General features: G+C 37.3%; 1 protein-coding gene across 1 annotated transcript in view; it reads right to left on the reverse strand.

Moving 5' to 3' along the window:
* Positions 1-23,892, reverse strand: part of Plxdc2 (plexin domain containing 2) — a 392,448-nt gene that overhangs the window by 367,169 nt on the left and 1,387 nt on the right. The window lies entirely within an intron of this gene.

Consider the following 23,892-nt stretch of genomic DNA (forward strand, 5'->3'; position numbering starts at 1 on the left):
GCTCGGATTGTATGTATCTTTATATGCAATTTCCAAAACCAAGTGAAAACTTGTGAAAGCTGTCACTAGTGTAAAATGTCACATGCTCACGGTGTGAATTACAAATGTAAGAGTTCAATGACTCCCTAGAGTAATTGATGCTTTTGATGATTTTTAGAGCCTTCTGAGTTTGTTTGATTTTTTAAATTTGTTATTTTTAAAAAAATATCTTTTCTTATTTTATATACCAAATTCTCTTCCCACTCCCTCAGTGTTTTTGTTTTTGTTTTGTTTTGCTTTCCGTGTGTCCTAACCTCAGAGCAATTGCAAAGGAAGCAACTAAATGTACATACTACTATGGTTCAAATCTTGAATCCCTCAGAGATCATTTGCTGAAGAGTTAGGTCCAAGTCCATGTATAGCATTACATGAAGGCTGCAGAAACTTTAGAACTTGGAGTCTTATGCAGGTAAGTCAGCCCCCGACCCTTACTGATCTTGTTCTCTTCCCAACCACCATGAGAATATCTGTGTGAATTTTGAATTAAAACAATGTGTGTGTGTGTGTGTGTGTGTGTGTGTGTTAGTGTGGGTGGGGTGAGGTGCAAGGGATTCAACCCAGGGTGTCACACATGTTGAGTAAGTGCTCTACCTCTGAGCTATATGTACAGCTGTCTTCAGACCTTTTATTTTAAGACAAAATTTCACTAAGTTGTGCATGCTGGTTTCGAACTTGTTTTGCGTTCCAGGCAGGACTTATGTTTACAATCATGCTTCAGCTTCCTGATAGCCTGAGAGAGCAGGCTTAGTTTTTTCTCCTCCCTTTATTTTAATAGTGCAGGTATTTTTTACATTCATGGAAAGTTGAGTGACACACAAAAAAGTACATATGAAAAGTAAACATGTTTTCCAAGTTTTATTAAATACTAATCTGAAGCTAATTAGTATTTTTTATGAATCAAAATTTCAATTGATGTCATAATGAATCTATGTATTTTTAAAAAGCTCCTTTAGGGAAATATAGATGTGCATGCCTCTCTCTCTCTCTCTCTCTCTCTCTCTCTCTCTCTCTCTGTGTGTGTGTGTGTGTGTGTGTGTGTGTGTGTGTGTGTGTCCATGCTCATGAATAAAAAGTTTGAAAAGCTAACATTACATATATAACATTACATATATACACATGCTATTGAACATCAACCAGAAATCCATAATAAGTACAATTTTTGTGTTGCAGAATATTTACTTAAAATTATTCTGAGAAAGTAATAAAGATGAAAACATTAAAAAGTCAATGGTATAAACTACTGGTATTATAATAGTAACATGGTATAAATTAGATAAAGATCAACTAACATATATCAAACCATAAAAATGAACTGAGTTACCTAAGAATAAGCATTTATATAAATACATGGAAAAGATTAGAAAGTTCTCAATGTTACTGCTTATAACATATCAAAAAGAAGATTCACATATTTCAATTATTTCTTAGAGGCCAATGCCCTTCCTCTCGTTCTGCATAATCTTGTACAAGTCAATCAACTCCCTAGAAATCATTTGGCCAAATTGTTAAGTCTGTGGATTCACATGAAGTGTAATGTTTGACATATAGACTGACATTTCCAATGCAAAAATTTAAAAATCTGATATTCTGTAAACCTGAAACTTCCTGAGTGACACGAAACAAGTCGGAAATTCCACACAACAAACTATATTTCATGAAAGAAATCACTCATATTTTTATCTAAAATGATTCTCAGTCACAATAAACCTCATCATACATTATATATGCAATTATTAAACAACAACAAAAAAGATAAAATGCCCACACATTCCAGTCTCAAGTATTTCTGGTTAATGAATTTTAAAACTATTTGACTCTAGTTCAACTTGGATTATGCTTTTGCAATTGCAATGCCCCAATATAATTTAGAAGACTAAAACTTTCTTTTTTTTTTACTGGTGTTTAAATATACAAAGTACAGATTAAATATACAAATTACAAATTTCCAATATAGAAACATTACAAATGTACGGCATTCTTATTCATTTTTGTGAAAAAACAAACAAATAAATAAACAAAGCATTAAACAATTGATTTTAGAATACAAATTAGGGTTTAGATCCTGGATATTTTAATGAGAAAAAAATTGTATCAATTAACCAAATTAGAAATTAATGTTTTAACCATGATATAATGATAGAGTAAATGATGCTATGCTAGTGAGTTTTTCCTACCAGGTTAAAGGTTAAGAGTCTAAAATGAATTAAAAAATGAGTGAAACAGAAAGAAGGCCATCATTCTGACTTACATGGAAGCATGAGACAAGACAGCTTAGATCAACAGTGACAAATGATATGAAAATTCAGCCATAAGCTGAAGGACCACTCTAGACCACGGCACATTTATCTTCTGTGTTAACATTTTTACATTCTTATAAAACAACATTTGTTAATATTACATTGTGTTGATTTGGCCTTTGCAAAGGTTTACGCAGCTGAAATACTACCAATAATTTATGGAAACAGATGTAACTACCTTATGGCATAGCCATAAATACTATGGAATCACAACTTGGTCTGTACCTTGTCATTTTTCCTTTACTTTCTTTTCTGCTCATTTTTTTCATATCTGTCCCAACACACACATATACACACACACACACACACACACACACACACACAGGCACAGAGAACACCACACACACAGGCACAGAGAACACACACACACAGGCACAGAGGCACACAGGCATATACACACAGGTATGCACACAGAGGTACATAGACATAGACACACAGGTACATACAAACACACAGAGGCACGCAGGCACATACACAAAGGTACACACACAGGCACAGTGAACACACACACGCAGAGGCACACAGGCACACACACAGAGGTACATAGACACGGACACAGAGGTACACACACACACAGAGGCACACATCCACACACACAGGTACACACACACATTCATTCACTGAGGACACAGAGCGATGACTCATTATTAAACAAACTATCTTATAACACATCCTGACAAACACCTTCAGATGAGAAAAACGTTTGTGGCTTTAACTTTTACTTTGGCTTTTAATCTGAACCTTGAATAATCTTGAGTCTTCTCTTGTTTCTAAACTTCAAGCCGCTGTGGAATGTTTTACAGGTAGTGCATTACAGAGGTGACAATCTGTCCTTTGAGTCCTCAGACAACTTCATAAAATGACTGTTGACAAAAACTGCAACTCACCTCGATGAGAACAGTAACTCCTTTGTAAAGTTATAGTTTCTTAGTGAAACAGACTTCCAAATATTCATAAAAGATCAACTTCTTAGTTCCTAGATTCCCTAAGTATTAGAATATTAAAAATGATTTTTTCTGCATTATCTGCTCTCCTATTATACAGCAGCCAATGTTTTGTTCATTATAAAATTCAACTTCACAAAAGTCATAAAATGATTACAATGTGATAAAAGAGTAAGAGTAAAAATTTAACCAGTGAAGAACAGCACCCCCCATGTTATTATTTGAATTCTTAAGGCCGTTACCACATTTCTTTCTAGGTAATATGTTGTTTGAAAAAAAAATCTGAGAGTAAACAAATCATCTTCTACATCCTTTTCAAACCATCTATAGGTTCTTCATCAGGTCACAGGCATGTTTTGGGTCAGAGTTAAATGAGAAAACAGCATTTGGCTATTTTTCCCACAGTCACTTCTGGAGCACCCTTTCCAACAATCTTTGGTATACTCGAGAGACTTCCTGTACGAAATGACTTCAGGTGACATCAGACATGACATTGTCTAAGTCTTAGTCACATTTTTTTATTAGCTATCACACAATAACCACAATGCCTCAAACACAGTTAAAGAAGATGTTCTCCAAGTCAGGCTGCACTTGCAGAGAGCCGTGGCTTTGTTCTTGGAACCCTGCTTCCTGTGCCTGGAGCACAGCTGTATGCCCGGCCTGCACCTCCCCCCAGGCTGCTTCCCCAGAACCCTTCCTCGATGACCTCGCCTCTCACTGCTCCATAATAATTTTCCCAGAGATGTTTCCAAAAAAGCTTAGCAATCCTTGCTCTCATGTTCATGTTCTCTCCCATGGCCTGGCACTGGCTGCCCACTTCCATCCACTAGAGCTCCATCTTTGCCAAACGAATAATGCTTTTGTTTTGCTTTTCTGCCCAGGAACTCTGAGTTTCCTGCTACAAATCTGAGTCCTTCTCCAGATCACTGTTCTATTCCTTCTGGGCTCCTTTCTTGGTTTACCTCTCTCAGATCACCTTTCTTGGACTTCAACCTCTCTACTGATCGCTGTCTATTCCCATTCACTGTTGCCCATAGTGCATTGCTGACTCTGATTCTTGATCTCATTGAGACCTCACAGACCTGGCAGCCCTGGGAGATTAGGAAGCTCCAGTGCAATGTCTGCACCATGAGGGTGCCAATTCTTAAGTCTGAAGTGGAGCCATTGCCTAGTCCCTAAACCACCGCTCTTTTCTGAGCCTCTGTCACCATGCTCCACCTTCACATCCCAGTAGTCTGCCGAACACTCTGTCTTCAAATTCTCTTGTCCCACTGCGCGCACGCCATACCTAGAGACCTTTACAAATGGTCCATCAGAATTGGTCACTCAGTCATAAGAATAAGCTGTCACATTCAGGACAGCCTTCAACTTAGGGCAAGTATATCATGCTTTGTACCTTCTGAGGCCTTTCCTTGACCCTACCCTAAAGCAATGGCATCTTACTACACGGCATACCAGGTGTCCTTCTCTGTCCTCAAGGTCCTTCCATTATTTCTTCATCATGCGTTTTTACTCATCGAGACCTGCTTCCTCCTCTATGAAGCCTTCTCTGATTCTCTCCACTAATTCCTATCTGGCCGTTTTCTGATGCCTTCATATGACACCACATACACACACACACACACACACACACACACACTCATAGAGAGATGATACTCATCCCCAGTCTCACAGCATCACTAGCAGTGACTTTCAACAATTCTGCATTAAAACAGGAACCCTGTCCAGAGTTTCTTTTCTCTGTCTATTGCATCTGGATACTGTACTCACCTCTTTATTATAATGGTTCTTCTGAAGCCTTCAGACAGGAAGAACATGAATGGTCACTGTGCTTTCATGTGACACATTTTTTCTGCTCCCCCCATCTTGCTATGTTTATAGGTATTTTGTCTGCATGTGTATCTGTGCACTACAGGTGTTCCTGGTGCCCAGGAAGGCCAGCAAAGGGCATCAGATCCCCTGGGACTAGAGTTCCAGGCAGTTGTGAGTTACTATGTGAGTACTGGGAATCAAACATGGGTCCTCTAACTGAGCCATTTCTCCAACCACAGCATTTAAGTTTGCAATATTACAATATTCCAAACAAATGACTCTCTTAGGTTAAGGACTATGACAAACTGTTGGAGGAGACATCCTTATGGTTGTTGAGGAGGTTGTAAACGTGTTGCTCCATTGCTCTGAGCTCTATGGATGCACCTCACTGCTATTTATTATGTAGAGGATTAACTCACTTTAAACACAAAAGGTTCTGCACAGTTCTGGAAAATAAGAAAACAGGAAACTGTACTATTAGACTTGGATTCATTTATATTTTGACATGCCTTGACTTCCCTTCCTGGATGGTATCTTAGGATTTCTGGCATTGTTTTTCAGGTAAATTCACTAAGATGTAGGTAGCATGTAAGGTCTCTGTATATTCATAGCATTATCAAAAAAAAAAAAAGTTCACTTGTCATCCAAGGGAATTTCACAATCTCTAAGGCAGTACATTATCCCAGAGACAAGTTTATGAATACGGTCAAAACATCATTCTCTTGCTTCATAGTAGATGACACAGCAGAATTATGTTGTGTCCTCAGCCTATGCCAAGAGAGAGAGCCAGTTTCCAGGAACTTTGTATAAGTTATATAACACGAATTTGTTTTTTTAAAAAAGTAACAAGTTGTTTGATTGTTATATTAGTAGATATTTTATAGGAACAATATTCTTCAAACTCAAATCTCACCCTAAGCTTACTGGGTCTGAGTAGGGTTGTGGGAGATGGGTGCGAACAACAGAAATGCTCTGAATCCCAGAGCTCATAAGCCTCTGAGCATCCTGGAGTACTTGTTGCAGGGAATTCAGTGCGTACCTGGCCATGAATACCTGTGATTGGTCTGAGGTTTCCTTCAGCCTCCTCCAGTGTCACTGTTCATGATAAAGCTAAAGTCAACATGGCATGGCTTTATCTCCCGCAGGATTAAACACGGAGAGACTGGTGATTAATACTGAGTCGTTAACAATGAAATTCTCTTCACTGCTCATCATTCTCACAGCAGTAGGAAAGGAACCAAGATACTAAGCAAACCTTCAGAGAAGGAAATGTTCCACAGCAGCTTTCGTTAAAACATAAATTGGTGATTGTGTTTTTATTGTAGACGTGAAGAAATTGAGGTTTGAGGTTTCATATTTCTGCTCACAGTCACAAAGCCAGTTAAATGGCAAAGCAAAGTTGTTGAGAAAAAGCTACCTGGAATCCGACAATCATTTAAGTAAATAAAACAATTGAATGCTGCTCTCCCTAATGGTTTTTCTTGCCATGTAAACTCTTGTAACACACCTCCTCGACCTCGTCACTCTGCTGACTAAATGGGCTGGTCCTTTGGACTCATGCTACCAGGCTCCTGAAACTATATTCCTTTTAGACAGTGTTATGATTTTGATTTGTGTTACTCCCCAAAAGTTCATGGGCTGAAAACTAGTCTCTAATGATATGATGTTCAGAAGTGTGGGAGGCGACTCAATCATGACGACTCTGACTACATTACATAGATCATACCATATTTGTTACATACTTCATATAATATATATTTCATGCATTGAAAATATGAAATTAAACTGAATTAACAGGAACTATTTAAGCTGAAGTATACATATGGAGAAAGTTTACACTGAAGTATGCATATGGAGGAAAGATGAACTAGTAAGAAAATTAGGCAAACTGAACTTTACGAAAGAATCATATCATACCATGGAAATGTCACACTGTGATTATATGTCTCCTGTAAATTCTAGCATATGGAAGTCTCTGAACTATTTCTAAAGGATATGACACAAACATTCAAGTTTCTGTGTTAGTAAGTGTTCATTTAGCATAAAAAGTATGCGAGATATTGAACTATAAAGGCAAAAGGCTTCTTATTGGTTCATTGTAGGTCTGTTTTAAGCCTCTGGTAGTAATGCTGGAAATGCATGGGAAAGCAACAACACTTACCTGACTGGACGGACCATGATAGCTCAGACAAAGAAGAGCTCACTCCCAGTGACCTCAAACCCTACACTAAAGTACACTTTAACTATCCTAACATATCCTAATAGCACCACCTTGACAACCAATTCCTTAACAAACATTCTTTGAGCAGCAAACAGGAGCTTCTAGTCAACCTACAACAGTATTCTAAGAAACACATTAACATATTCCTCTGTTTAGTTTTTAAAACTATTGGTTAATTTTGAATAGATGGGGTAACTGGAGTAATGAGTCAATGAATCTATACAAAGCAAAATTTTATAATTAAAGTAATGTTTGTATTGAGAGGCTATTTTTTCTAGGTATTATGTCTGAAATGCAATTATGTTTTTCATTCTATGAAAATATCAGTGATCTGGGAAATCCAAACCATGCTATAAAATAAGCAAAACAAATGAGTACCAGATATGGAGCAATGATTGCCTGCTCCCCTGCCCCCACCCCCCGTTTTGCATACATATACAGACTGAGATACTACCAAAAACAATGCTATATCTTTCATTAAAAAGTTGATTGTTTTCTTCCCTCATTAGTTTTTAGTGCTTACAAAGTTTACACTTTAAGAAAAATAATAAAGTGGAACAAACTTCAGAGCAAAATAAGGAAAAAGAGTTAAGCACAATGAAAGATTAAAATACTGAGTTGGGTCAGATAGTTTAATATATAAATCAAGAAGACAATTTCTTGTGTATGTCACATGATATTAGAGATTTGAATTACGTTAATATAGTCACTGAAATCATACTCTAACCAAAAATCTAACACAATTAATATAACAAATATATTTACTTTTGTATATCCAGCTGAACACAAGTATCAATAATACAAATTAAGTTTTAAATAATAAAGCAAACATGCTTTCTCTACACAAAAATACTTGTAAATTAATGGAAGGGGAAGTCTACAACATTCAATTATATTAAAAGTGATGGAACTGAAATCTTTGATATATTTAACAGGATTTGTCCTTTGCAGGGAAATAACACCTCAAAATTGGAATGTGCTGATTTAAAACACTGGGAAGTATAAGATTGTCTGTAGATGAATGTGGACCTCCATATTCCCAGTGCAGTAATCCCAGAGTAAAACAGACACAAAACTCATTCTCTCAGACTATAGTATATTAGCATTTTTCCCATTGTTGTGATGAAATATCTGAAAAAATTAATCCAAGGAGAAAACCTTTATTCTGACTCATGGCTCGGAGGTTTCATTGTCAGTTTGCCTGTCCCCACTGTTTTATGGGTCAATACAAAACAACACATCACTGTAGGAAGGTTGCAAGGAAACCTGTTTACTATGAGGTAGCCAGGAAACAAAAGAAGAAGAAAAGAAGAAGAGGAAGAAGAGGAAGAAGAGGAGGAGGAGGAGGAAGAGGAGGAGGAGGAAGAAGAGGAGGAGGAGGAGGAAGGAGAAGGGGAAGGAGAAAAAGAAGAAGAAGAAGAAAAGAAAGCAAGGGACCAAGGAACCAATGAATGCTTGAATGCTTCATGGACATACCCTTAGCTATCTTCATCTCCTAAATAGAAGGACCAAGGCTTCAAGCATATCTTTTTGAAGACAGTTATGATCCTAACTATATCACATCAAGGACTGGTTAGCTGATCAGAGATTCAGTACAGTAAGGTTTAGTAAATACTGAAGATAAGGACAAATTATGCTCACTCTGGGGAAGTAGGACAGAACAGGCTCAGCTGGAGGACATTCTTATACAATGAGAGGGTCGGGTCCTGTATCCAGAACAGAGAAGAAATATCAGGCAGATAAAAGTATCAGATGTCTGCAGCACACAATTAGTGTGGAGGATGGGAAGAACTTTGAAGAACACTCCAATAAAAACAAAGGCGAGGATGAAAGGGTGCACTCTGAGAAGAGCAAAACCAGGAGGCTGAGTACAAGGGAGATACTCACCCCAGCTGATGTAATGTGGGCAAGTGCTTCCCACTGAAGACCTTGAAGGAGTCAGTATCACTTATTGAGTGCAGTTCTAGAGATCTCCACAGCTGCTGAAAGCAGGTATGCTTGAAAGGCAGCCAATATCATGGCTCTAAAAATGTCTAAAGGTCTCGTCATAGGGAATATTTTCTAACATTTATCTTTCAAACTCCTAGGAAGCGGATTATACAAATTCCATATGGCTCAGATGTAAATCATTACAGGAAATTAAAATATCATCATTTGTGACCTTTGAAATGTTATTCAAACTTATACAGCTCAGAAATTGAAAACTACATTTTAAAAATAGTTATACTAAACATCTTGTCCTTCCTGACTTCTGCGACCATATCATTCCTAAAGCCACCTTTATTTACAAAAGTTCGAAACCCACCTTTATAAATGATGTCTTCCCATCCAGGTCCCAGTCAGGCCCAACCTTGCTGAGCTTCCAAAATCAGATGTCATCGGGTACATTTGGGGTGGTATAGTTGTAGACTAAGCCAAGTCCTTTTCTTCTCTTTTCTTTTTTTTTTTCAAATATATTTCCCAATTTCACATGCCCAAACTCCGATTTGTATTTTGTATTTTGGGTATTGACATTTAAACCCATGTTATCATGTTACAGTAATTGTGACAAAGAAAATTGCCTAAAATATGAAAAAAGGTGATAAAACAAAGATCTGCCTAACAGAAAAATCTGAACAAATATATTTCTATTTCACAAGAGGTACAGTAGGCAGATCCTACCATTCACCAAGGTTGTAAGGAATGCTTTCTGTCTCTCAAGTCAGTGATTCAGTGGTGGTCAATCCCAGATGCTATCTAACAGCTGCCGTTCAGAATCAAGCACAAGCATAGGTGTTACAATTTGGATGAGATCTGATACAATGATGTGTAAAGTACTTTCTGGTGAAGTTTCCATCTTAGTTAGACTTGGTGCTGATAGAGAAATACACACACACACACACACACACACACACACACACACACAATTTCACTGTGCCAGAAATCAGTTATCTGAAGACCAAAAAGAAAGAAAGAATGAATGAATGAAGGAGTGAAAGAGAAAGAAGGCACAAAGTCAAAAAACTGGATGGAAGATTACTCTCCGAGGAAGCAGAATTTTAGGAGACCTTGTAGAAAACTTGAGGAGGAAGAGGAAGAAGTGAAGTTTGGACCTGGTAATAAAAAGTAATGTAGATTGTCAAATGTCTTAATCTTTACTTTAAATGCAACAAATATACATGAAAGCATTTCCAACAGCCAGCCAGATGTGCACTTTAGAAAGGTCTTTCCAGCTGTGAAATGAGTCTGGCATGTGTGTTAATCTTGATTGCTAACTTGTTTGGATTTAGAACTGCCTAGGAAATTGGTGAGACATGCCTTGGGGTATATCTGGAGGGCATTTTCAGAGAAGACTAATTGGGTGTTTATGACTCTTCCTGAATGTGGGCTGCACCAATCCATGGGTGAGGAAGCATAGTTGGAATAAAAGGGGACAAAGAGTCATCAGGTTGCTATCATTCCCTTCTCTGCTTCCAGCTTGAAATAACAGGAACTGCCCCACTCCACTACACTCTCCCCACCATAAATGACCAAATCCTATGAAATAATTGGACCAAATAACCCTTCCTTTATGGAGTTTTTTATGTCAGGTACTGTGGTCACAGTGACAGGAAAGTCAACTGTTACCAATGGATTACAGCAAGACAGTTTTGGAGGCAAGATATACTTTGGAAGTAAGCAAATAAGTATAGTGGCTGACTCTGAGAATGGAAACAAGCCATCGGAAGTCAGATGCTAGCACATGATTAAAAACAATCAGCTTCTTAGCGGCTGGCTCTGCTGGACAAATGTCTATTCTAAAAGCAACTTGACAAAACTGAGATTGCAGAAATCTGGCTCCCTGGGTAGAGCTGTGTTGCAATGTCCACACAATGAGACTATCATCTGCAGAATGACTTTGAATCATGCTTGTTTTTAAAAATATCTGAAATGAACAACAGATGTTAAAAAGATAAGGAGGGAAGTCAAAACAACAAAGAAAGAAATCCAGCTGCCTGACTTGACCATTTACTCCTGATTACAGCACACTCCGTACATTGTGTGTGGAGGACACACATAATATGGAGGAGGTGGAGTTTAGGCCATGGTACTGAAATGAAGGAGAAGTTTGAGCCTCTAACTGGAAATATTTACCATCTAAAAAGAATCACAAATGCATTGTCTTTAGAAGGTAACAATGTGTCATGTCTACTTTCTTTCAATGTAAATTTCCTATTGAAATGAAATAAACTAATAAGTGAAAAATAAGAAGAACCCTCAATCTGAGTTATTTATTATTTCACCAGCTCTATTTATTGTCTATGTTATGTTGTATGTATGTGTGCATGTGTTGTATGCATTCATGAGTGTATTCTATGTGCATATGTGTGAATATATGTTGTGCAGATATACATGCTTATGCATAGATGTGTGTGTATTACATATACCCATGGGTCAGTATGCAGATGGCAGAGGACAACATCACTGTCAACCTTAGTTTTTGAGAGAGGGTCTTTCACTGATCCTATAGCTTGCCTCAGTATTTGCTAGACAGCAAACCAACCCTCCAGTACTGAAGTTATAGGCATGCACCGTTGCTTTTACATGGATACTGTTTATCTCTGGTCTTACTTTATCTTCTGAGTCACCTTTCCAGTCCTTAGATGAGAAAATATTTTTATTGGTGCCTACTTGTTTGACATAACACTGGGTTCACAAGGAATATTTGTATGCAAGTATGTTCACTACCACCTACACAGACTGTACTCTGATTTTTCTCCTCTTCTTTTTTCTATTAGGTACCTTCTTCCCCTAGACAACCTCACTTTTATTTTCATGCCATATATCCACACACAACTTATATATCAATAAAACATCTAGTATCAACAAACATGATATCCCACATTAATTTGTCTAAAATGATAATATCCAATAAGATGCAAGAATCTTTTCTGTGGAACTGATAGGTTTCTTTAAGGGGCACAGTATAAATGTCATCATTTTCTCCTCCCACTTGCCTGTAGTTTGCTCTCCTTTGGGGTAATTCCTGAGTCAGACAAATATGACTTTTCTTGATTGTGCTGTGCACCTGAACTAACCTGTGATTCACTCTGTGTTTCCTAACAACCACTTGGGAGCTATGGTGAGTTCGTTGATGTTATCAGGAAAGAGCACCAGTCTTCCAGTTTTGGACATTCATTCAACAGAAAGTGGTCACTGCCTAGTGGCCACTATTAACAATTTCTTATGTACTGTAGTGGAACTTGTTCTGTCTGTTAGTTGTTATAGAAAAGAAACCAAATAATTTCCCAGATATTTAAAGCTTGAATTTTTAGGGAATGACCCCAAATTTAACTTGACCTCAATCAAAATCCGAAGAGTTTTTATTTAACAAAACCTAAAACACTTATGATATTTTATATTATAAATGGCTATGGGAAAGAAAGGAAGGAAGGAAGGAAGGAAGAAAGGAAGGAAGGCAGGCAGGCAGGCAGGCAGGCAGGAAGGAAGGAAGGAAGGAAGGAAGGAAGGAAGGAAGTAAAAGCCTATGAACATAGCCAAATATCTGAAGAGCCAGAACAAGAAGAATGGGCTTGCCCCATCAGATACAAAGACTATTCTAAAGCTTAGTAATTAAGACTGTGTGATATCGACAAAGGCATAATTACGAATTTACTCCATTTCATCTTTGAAGTTTATTACCTCAGTAGGGATTACCCAAGGAATTATCTTTTATTGCAAACATTGCCTGGCCCAGGAATCTGGAAATTCTAGCTCTAAATGAAAGATAAGTAACTCTTGCCTATAACAATAATAGATATAAGTAAAGACACACAGGCCACCCTGCTCACAACAGATCTAATTATATAATCATGAATAATTGCATAAATGAATAAGGAAAGAATTAGCACAAGAAAAATTACAAATAATTTCCCAAATAAGGAAAATCAGAAGGCATTTATTGTCCAACTCAGCCTCAACCAAAATGGCTGTATAATATATCCATCAAACCTTGTCATATGAACAAATGTAGCCATTGGTATGATGTTAAAAGCCTTCAGATGTTTTCTAGTCTAAATGAGATAAATTGTGAAATCTATTTGAAAATTTTAACCATATGCTATAAATCAAATGAGTCACAAATATACAATCTGAAAGATAATCTATAATGTCAAATTATAATGTGAAAACAAAAAGTTAGGCAACAAGAATGATTTGGAACAAAAACGTAAAGATTTATTTCAGTTTTATTAGTCAACTTTATTTTTACAGGTTATTAGGTGTTTACAGAACACTTAATATTTTCATTAAGCCTCCTGTGTGATGAAAACTCTTGAGGGTTCCTCCCTACTCCTACTCCAAACAAGAGCAAAGAACAAACTTCAAAGACACCGTGGCAAGTGTTTTAGTTAAACTTTGGGTTCTTGAAATTATTGAGTTAAAATACTAAATTATAAAACAAAAAACAAGAGTGCACATTCTCAAGACCTAAGTAGTAAATAGTCATAATTTAAGAGCAGAATTAGAAGGTAAGACTACTAAAATAATTGTGCATGTTTATCAAGCATTAGCTCATATTAATAAGTGACAGACAAGCAATAATTAAGAGGTTGAAATTAATTTTAATCAAAAATTCAGGATAAGATTTCCCCCATCTCAGTAACCCATATGTACTGAGAATATGATTCAAAATGCCACAAAATTATTTTGTATGCACTTGTTGTGAGTGCTTATTCAGTGGATACTACATTCAAAGATCTGTATAGAGATCTCTCTCAGTTTATTAGAGGAAAAAGCAGAAATGGAGAAGTGACATTCAAAAGAAAGCACATGTAAGACTGGTTTCATGTCCAGTATGCTTACTATGCCTTCAAGTAGGTTAGGAGATCAGCAAACAAAAGCACATACTAAATAAGTAACTGGTTTTATGGGAATGATGGTAGTTTTAATCTTGAGGAGAATGGGGCAAAATATACCAAGGTTTCAACATAAGCTTCAGGCACAATAGACCTAAAAGGCTGGCACATGATGAAAATTTTAGATTCAAAGAGACAAATTATCCCTACCTTATGTCTACTTCAGGAGAATAAAAATTTTATTAGTTGTTTATTTGTTCAAATCTTAACTTTGAACGAGGTTGGGTACTTCTGCAAACATACAGAAACACACCATTTCCACCCCAAAACTGTCATTGCATACTGAGAGCACCACATTCCAAATAAGGAATGTTCTATCCTTTCCTAAATAATCCATGCACCATACTCATGAAACTATATCAGGTTACTTTAGACTTTTCCTCTCAGACAATACTCAAGGAATATGCAGAAAATTCACCTTTAAAGATCCAGATATTTACTCTATCCACTAAGCAACTATACTCTTTAGTATTATTTATGAGATGAGCCCTGAACTATAAAGATTTTAAGTATTTTTTTTTTCATTTGACAAGTAAAAGAAATAGGTGAGAAAGAAAATGAGTAACAAGATTTTAAACCAATCTTAAGAAAGCCTGTGTCTCTACTTTTGTTGTCTTTTCTTGACAAGATTAAGAGACACTTGCTATGGTAACAGATAAAGGAAAGACTGACAACAGCAGTCTTTGTTGCTAGGGGATGCACTGGAAGAAGTTTAAATCTGGACTTTAAGCAGGCTTAGAACATGCTTTGCTAATTTCAAACAAACTTTCAGAATCTGTTTAAATGCACAATCTGGATAATCATTCCAGATCATACTGACTTTTTCATTAATGAGCAAAAAATACAAAGTACTCAAAGGAAAAAAAAAAGGGAAATAGCTTCACTGTCTTTCTAAAAACAGAAAGAGGTACTTTACTACATGTACATATTTTCCCTGTTGGTTAATTTGGCCTGACCATACACGACTTGACACTATACATGGTGGGAGAACCGTGCTAACGAAAGCACCCTTCCCAGACTTATATTCTGTAGTGGTTTCCTCAGTGGATCAGACTCATATCATGGGGGTCAGAATGAAAGCACTCTACAAGAACCTCAGTGGAGAAAAGCCTTCCAAAATGGAAAGCTCTAAAGATAATTAAAGCTGGGAGGTGAAGTGCTCAGAATAAAAGGACACTTTAGAATTCATCAGGTTAAGACTAAACTGAAAAGTAGCTTACTGGTGCATAACTGAATGCACTGTGGAAATTTGGTAAGATTTGCTTCTTTCCAATTTTCCAAAAGATTTACAAGATGGTATTTTAAGTGAGGAAAGATATCTTAGTCAATTTTCTGTTTCTGTAACAGAGTACACTATACTGGCTAATTTAGAAAGGGTAAAAAGTTGATTTTAGTTATGATTCTAGAGACTGAAACTCCCAAGGGAGCAACATAAACATCTGCACACAGCTCTTGCAGTGCGTGTCTTATGGTGTCACAACACAGAGGAGAAACAGAAAGCTAAGAGAAAGAGGTAAACACTCAGGGACTGGGGGTACTTTACAACACCCTGTTCTTGAACTAATCTTCCCTGGGAAACTTCCTGAATCTTCGGAAATGCCTAAGTATTCTTAAAGGGACTACCACTTTTCAATGTTGTTTACTTAAGGACCAAATTTCATTGTGTAGTTTGACAAGTACAAATCACAGGGACAAACACAACATGAAGACAAGGTAAGTTCATACACAAGGTCAAGATGAGAAAGACTGTATATGTTGGAGGCTAAACAGAAATTGAACTTTGAGTTCTTTTAGGAGCCCCACATTTGGCAGGTAAAGATTTGAACTGAGGATGTACCTCAGTGGGGAGATCACTTGGCTAGCATGTGTAAGTCCCTGAGTTTGATCCACAATACCAAAGATAACCAAGAAGTAACAAGTCATATATTAACAAGATATGAGCAAATTGTTTCAAAAAAGTACCATTAAGAAATATTGTGCCAGGCAGTGGTGACATATGCCTTTAATTCCGGCACTTAAGAGGCAGAGACAGGAAGATCTCTGAGTTAGAGGCCAGCCTTGTCTTCAAAGTGATTTCCAGGACAGCTAGGATTATGCAGAGAAATCTTGTCTCTAAAAACAAAAAAATAAGCACACAAAGAGAATTTTTGAAGTGCAGTCTTTAACTGACTTGTACACCCCACATATTCCATTCCCTATTGTGTTAATACAGATAGATATGTTACCTTAGAAATTTTGTATATTTGGAGAGCAAGGAGACCAAACACTCTGTTTCCTACACAGGTCACAGATGGTGTGAAGAAACACTGTCAGTGACCTCCTCCCGAAGGAAGCTATCATACCAAGGTTTATAGTTAGGTCTCCAAAACCTGTGAGGTCAGTGGCAGGAGGTCTTTGTTGTGGAATAATCTTTTTGTACACTGTGAAGGCTTGCCACTCAGATTGGTTAAATAAAAAGCTGAATGACCAGCAGCTGGGCTGGATTTTGGGGGTAGAGAAGATGCTGGGAAGAAGAAGGGTAGATTTGGAGAGTTGCCAGTCAGATAGAGAGGAAACAACATGGGCAGTGCAGAATTAAGATAATAGATCCACAAGACAGAAAGTAAATTAATAGATGTGGGGTTAATTTAAGTTATAAGAGCTACTTAGAAACAAGCCTAAGCTATTGGCCGAGTTTTTAGAATTTATAATAAGTCTCTATGTCTTATTTGGGAGCTGGCTGACAGGACAGAAAAATATGTCTACAAATGGCACCCAATATACAGCTACGTATATCCACATAACACCTGAGAAAGATTTCAGAAGGGTCAAAAAACACAATAACAGAGTCAAACACTGTTCTCTAGTTTTGTGTCTCTCTTGTAGGCTTCAGTGAAGAGCCATGTCTCTCTGCAGCTTCATATGTCCTTGAGACGTCAGTGTGCCATGAGTTGAGCCTTGTAGCAGGTTTATGGTTTTGGTACTGCAGACAGAAATGGTTACAGATACAGAGTAAAGCAGGTTCAGACAGAAAATCACCTCCACATAAGTTACAATGTGTTTTTTAAAAGATGTGCATAGGCTTAAAAGTTGGTATAGACAGTCAAAGAAAAAATAAATAGTTTAAAAATAATAAAGTCTTTAAAGAGAATGTGGGGTAATAATACAATAAGCTGGGTAAAGGTGGAAAATACACAGGGTATCTGGATCCTATACGATGTCTTGTTAACTTTGAATTTTTTTAATTCAAATGAACAAAAACAATAGCTGTTAAGAGACATTCAATTATGGAAACTGCAACACTAAACCAACCTATATATTTTCAAAATGTCTTAACTTCAAAGTGGAAGTAAGACAATGTGCTACGTTGGGAGAGAGGTTGAGCTCTTGTTTCCACAGGAAACAAAAGGGTGTGGATTCCTTCGAAATTAATAGAGATCAGATTTGATCATGGTAGACTTCCTGCATATCTTGGCTACAGACATGGGAGAGGAAGCCAATAATGTAATGTCTCCTGACAGGAAAGGAGACATGTAAGCTGACCCTTTGACATGGGAACAGCTCTGAGATGAGACATGGCATGAATAGAGAGTTATATTGCGTTTTGATTACAGTGTCCAAACAGACTCATAAAGTTGACAGATGCCTTTTACCTGCTCAAACATAGAACAAAAAAAAAAAGTTATCTTTAACTGACTTGTACAGCCCACATATTCCTTTCCATATTGTGTTAATACAGATATGTAGATTATTTTTGAAATCTAGTATCTTTGAAATTTGTAGTTTGTGTATTTGGAGAGCAAGGAGACCAAACACTCATCAAAATAGGTAGCCCAGATGATCCAGCATCTCAGAATACCTCTGTTGCAGTTTCCTCTAAGTTCTGTATGCAGAACAGCTTCAAGACTGCAGAGATGGTCCAGCCTCACAGACTACTACAGCCAAGACCTCAGATAAGCATTACATTTTTGCATTGCACAGAGACTGGACAGCAATTAATGCAGCTAACTCTACCAGAATTTGACCATTATCCCAAATTTCCCAGGGTCGTAAAGATTCCAACACCCCCAGACAATAGGAAACTGTCTAGAGAACACAATGCAAACATTCCCAAGTGGTAGAGTAGATGACATTTGATCATTTTTGATGGGTTATCGATGTTATCATTGGGGGGGGCTTGGTTACAAGTTGTTATTCATCATGGTCAAGGGAAAGCTAAACAACTGAGTTAGATTCAAGGATCTCTTTCTAAAGGAAAAAAAGGATACAATATAAAAGTGATGAGATAAAAGGGTAAATTGTTGATTCTACTTTTAAACAACCCACTAGTCTCAAATATTTTACATTGGTATGGACTTTTGTATATTGATACAAACTTAAGGTTATTTTTGTTATACTGTATGCATCTTTCTAGTCTTGTTTAAGGAATTGTACCTATGTCCTATGTAGCTTGTTTAATTATGTAATGTAAAGTTTTAGTCTTTAAAACCTATTTAGCATAACAATTATAGGTTAATAGTCATCTATAACTATCAAACTTAAATTAAGTATGTTTTCAAGATTATACAGATATATAATCTAGGTAGATAGGTGATTTTCAAATGTGACAAGGACCTACAGGATATAGCATTTAAAATGCTTTAATAACTTAAGGTTTTTCTTGACAATAAGACACATTTGCTTCTGGAGACACAAATTTACTTCAAAAAAGAATAATGGGCATCAAAGAATCTCCATATGGAGTTTACTTTCTTTATTGTAAAACCTGCCCTTCCTTTGACTGCTGACAGTTTGTGTCCAAACTAGACCAGTAGAACTCAAAGAAAACTGATTGCAAAACTTTGCCAAGGCAGGGTAAGACAGTCCTTTAAAAACCATGGTTCACATAAAAGTTTGTCAGTTACTCTAGGCCTGTAGGCTTAAGATGAATGCCCTAACATTGCAAAGGAACCTTGGGTGACTGCCAGTCAGTCAGCTGTTTCTGTAGTTTCCTTTGAAAGTTGCTTGTTCTGCATTCCCTGTTTACTGAGGCAATGTTATATCCTTCTGAGGTCTTTTATAGAATAGAAAACTAGACAGTCACAGTTATAGTTTTCCTTAGTTATGACAAAAAGGTAAATTTGTATAGAGCTTTGGACTCATAAAGATAGGATAAGTAATGGAACATTTCCCCCAAATATGCCAAATGCAGATGGGCTAGACATTGTAAATATAATTATTCCTGATAATTGTTCTTTTTATTTATAGTTTTGTCATATTATAGTTAAAAACCTTTCCTTTTTATTTGGACAAAAAAGAGAGAAATGTGGAATATACTATAAAGATTTGTCACTCAGATTAGTTTAATAAAAAGATGAATATTCAGCAGCCAAGCAGGATCTTCAGGCCAGAGAGGATGCTGGGAAAAAGATGACAGAGACGACTCAGAGAGTTGCCAGTCAGACAGAGAGGAATCAACATTGGCAGTATAGAATAAAGCAATGTGTGGCAATAAAGCCACACAGAAGAAAGTCAATTAATAGAAATTGGTTAAAATAAGTTATAAGAGCTAGTTAGAAATAAGCCTAAGAGTTGTCAGAAGCCACTTGTTCATTTATGGCTGTCCAGACCATGAAATAAGCACTCAAAAACTATATTATTTGCAATACTATTTTGGCAATAGCTTAAGCATATTGCTAGCTAGCTCTTATATCTTAAATTAACCTATTTCCATTAACCTGTGTATACTAAGTGGCTGTGGCTTACTGGCAAGGATTTAGCATGTCTGTCTCTGACAGCGGCTACATTACTTCTCCCTACTCTGTCTACTCTCTCTTTATATCTTTTCCAGCCTGGCGATGTACTGTTAAGCCATTGGCCAAAATCAGTTTCTTTATTCATTAACCAGTAAAAGCAACACATGTACATAAGGACTTTCCACACCACCTAAGGTAACATCTGAGCTGTCATAATTAATAAGAATTCTCCATGTTGCTATTTTTGATCTGGGTGGTGGGACAATTAAAATCCATCTATAGACCTTAGCACAGCTCAGTTCAAAAACAATTTTCCAAATAACCAAAGCAATCTGGTAGTTTTAATTACCACGAAAATACAACAGTATGTTTTTATACATGTCTGTATTTGTATGTTTATGCATATGAGTACATATGTATATACAGCAATGTCTACATATACTGTATTTGAAGACAGAAAGTTAAAAATATTAATGAATATGCAATCAAAAATCAGCAATACAGGAGAATAGTAAGTAAACTTAGAAGTTTTACTAGTAAATAAGAAGGCATAGGGAAGCTGATCCCAGCATTCAGGAGGTAGAGACAGGTAGGTCTCTGAATTAAAGTCCAGCCTGCTCTACAGGGTGAGTTCCAGGACAGCCAGGGCTAACAGAAAAAAAAAAACTGTCTCAAAGGACAAACAGACAGAAATAAAATTTTTAAGTAGTTAAAAAGAAGTATGAGACTTTAGGCAAGTAGCAATCTGCCAGCATACTGAGGAAGTTTGATAGATCTAGATCATATACTCTGCTTTTAAACTATTATTCCATGAAGCTAGCTTTTAATATCCATTTCCACTTTACTGATTGAAAGCATTTTATTTTAAGAATTCTTAAAAATCTCTCAGGGCTGTATTCAGGTCAGTAATCAATCCTGAACTACAGCTCTATGCTGTTACATTCAGTTCTGCAGGTATTTTATTACATGCCTGTATGTTATATGCTGCAGTAGGACCTAAGATGCTGACAATGAACCTGGACTGTAGGGACTAGAGGGCTGGTCTAATAGGGTATATGATGAAGATGCAGCAATGCGGATCAGTAGGCTGGTCTAAAAAGGTATATGATGGAGATGCAGCAGTACAAACGAAGGAAAACCAAAAATAACCAAGAGACAGGCAAAGTCCTTTAAGTGCTTCAAAGGAGGCAGCAAGAAGTGAGTGCATTAATTTCTAGGGGAGTATTATTAGAAACAAGCGAGTAAGAGAAAGTAGAATGTGTTTGCAGGGAGATGGAATTAGTGAAAAAAGAACAGGAGAGATGGCAAGATGGTGGGAACATGTGGTACTCAGGGAACATTTGCTGAGAATTCAAGAGTACAGAAGGAGATGGGGTGGGGCAGTGGCTCAGGCCTTAAGGTCATGGTCTTCAGAACAAGTGGAAAACAAACTGAAATCTTTAAATCTCAAGATCACAGCTGTAGGTCAATCCATTTATCTTTAAAAAGAGTGTTTCTGTAATAGGAGATAACATTTAGAAAAAAATGTACATGTTTGCTACATCTCTACAGGAGCCTGTTTGATTCTTGCAGAGAAGAAACTTGCAACATCTTGCATTTCTAAATTCATTCAAGCAAATTCTCAAGGATGTGAAATAGGCTTTGGTAGCATCCATTTCTTAATACACGGACAACTTACAAATGGTATGACTACAATGATTAAAGCCAGGTTTGTTTTAGAATATGTTTTGTCTCCATGTAGATATCCATGAATGAAAAGCCTACTCTAGACCACCCTTCTGTGGCAGTCCAAACTTATGCAAAGTCAAGATATGAAAATTCATTTCAATTTCGTATGTTAAACATTTTATGGAGCGTTATGAGTAATTGTTGGAGATTAACATGTTGGGCCAATAATCTGGATACCAATGCTAACAGAAACTCTAGCCCCAGTAAGTCAACAGGAAAACTTACAACAAATAATACAGATTAGTAACAGCACCAGCTAAGTTGGATGAATCCACTGGAAATGAAACACAAAAATACCCAAGCAGAGAAAGAACAGCTAAAATACAAGAAAATGACAGATTAAACATGAACTACATATACCTAGAACACGGAAATATTAGGAACAGGAGTAGAAGAAATTAGTGGTGTCTCTGCCCTCTGGTGGCAGTAAAATCAACCACAGTGTTGGAGAACTAAAAAGTACAAAAAAGTCCTGTTATGAAATCAGATGTTTTTTCTTTGCCAAAATGTCTGTAACAAAAACCCTGAGTGCTGCATGCCAACTTTTCACTTCTGAATTATTGTCTGGATATTTAACTCTCAGACCGAACATCTTACAATGGAAAGTAGATTGTTTTTCTTCTGGGAAACCACCTTTCCCTGTTTTATTCAGTAAGCTAAAAACACTTCAAGGTGATTTCATTAAACCCCATTAGAACATTGTTTGGTTATTTCAGCTTATAGGAAAATCTCTATAGAATTGAAAAAATATTTCATTCCTCCACCCCAATCCTAGGAGCACAATGCTTCTAAGAGTTCCACTAGAAATAGTGAATTCCTTTAAAAATTCTGGCGTATTTATCTTGTAAATGTAGGTATGTCAGACTCCCCAAAGCAAAAGCTTTCCATAAGCTGGTCAGTTTTAAAGTGCAATGAATTCCACTCTCCAGTTGAAGCCTTAGAAAAGCAAATTTAACATGGGTGTCAGTAATTTCTGCCCTCAGTAGAAATTAATAAGAAGTGTTAGTCTTTCTTTTATTTGTTTTTGCTGTAAATGCATTATTTACTCCAAGTGCCAAAGAAGTTTTTAAACAAACAACTTGGGATGTATTTTGGCACACACGCACACCCATTTTGCAAAATTATTTTACATATATTTATTCCAAATATGCTCATAAAGATGACTCCTGCATCTTGTAAAGTGCTGCTTTCTGAAGAAGCAAAAGTATTATCAATGTTTCAACTAATGAAATGCATCAAGAAAATAAACAGAAGTACAGTGCGCTGATATGTTATAAATGGCTAAGAACTTATGTCCATTGATGAGGACCATCCTAGGCGATCACGAATAATCCTGGAAGTCTTCATTTTAATTTCAGCTTTTATCTCGTCCTCATAGCCCATCCTCTGCTCCCCAATATACACATCTTTCCAATCTCAAACAGGATCACCAAAAAAGTATTCACTTTCTCTGTTGAAATTTACTCTGGCAGTAAACATAATGATTGGGCCATCCGATATATTTCAAGGTGGTAAAACTGTATTCAGGGTTTTTGTAAACCCTTATCCTCACCTGGAATCCCCAAGTGCCCCTCCCTGACTTCTTTTTATGACTCCTCCGAGGTTGACAGCTTGGTACCTATGCACACTTTCCGAGGAACCGTTTGCCACTCTCTCAAATTAGACACAGACAGGCAAAGCAAAATAGAACAAAAATGATAGCTCTAACTACGACGTTTTCTTTTCTTTTTCTGTTCAAGTATTCTTTGCTCTCACCCGCTCTGGGAGTCTGCAGGACTTCACAGATTCCTGCCCTAGTGTTTCACTGCCTGTTGGTTTTTTTACCGATGGGCAGAAATAGGGAACAAGCTGCAGAGTCGCAGTGGGCAAGGTAGTCTGGGGGAGACAAGCAGCTTAGCCAGTCCCAGTTCACTTCGAAACACCGTTCCCTGCCTTACACCTAGCCAGAAAGGCCACCAGGGCAAGGGTTGTGGCCAATTGTGAGGAACTGGAGGCCCTGACTCCTCCCAGGGCAGTGTAAAGGAACGCTAAGGAACCGCTGACACGTTTGGGCCTGTTGGTGGAAATGAGAGGCAGAGGACAATAGGGCCAGGGCTAGTCCTCAGAGACACGCCCGCCCCCAGCTTTTCCACCTCCTCTCCTTCCCTGAACCCTGCCGCACCTAAGACACCCCACGTCGTAATCCTACACCGAGGTAGCGAGTGGGGCTAGCCAGAAGGAGGGATCAGAGGCAGCAAGGCATTTTCTATTGGCAGGGGGAGA

Source organism: Myodes glareolus, chromosome 14, assembly GCF_982192425.1.
Source record: "Myodes glareolus chromosome 14, mMyoGla1.1, whole genome shotgun sequence".
NCBI classification, from domain to species: domain Eukaryota; kingdom Metazoa; phylum Chordata; class Mammalia; order Rodentia; family Cricetidae; genus Myodes; species Myodes glareolus.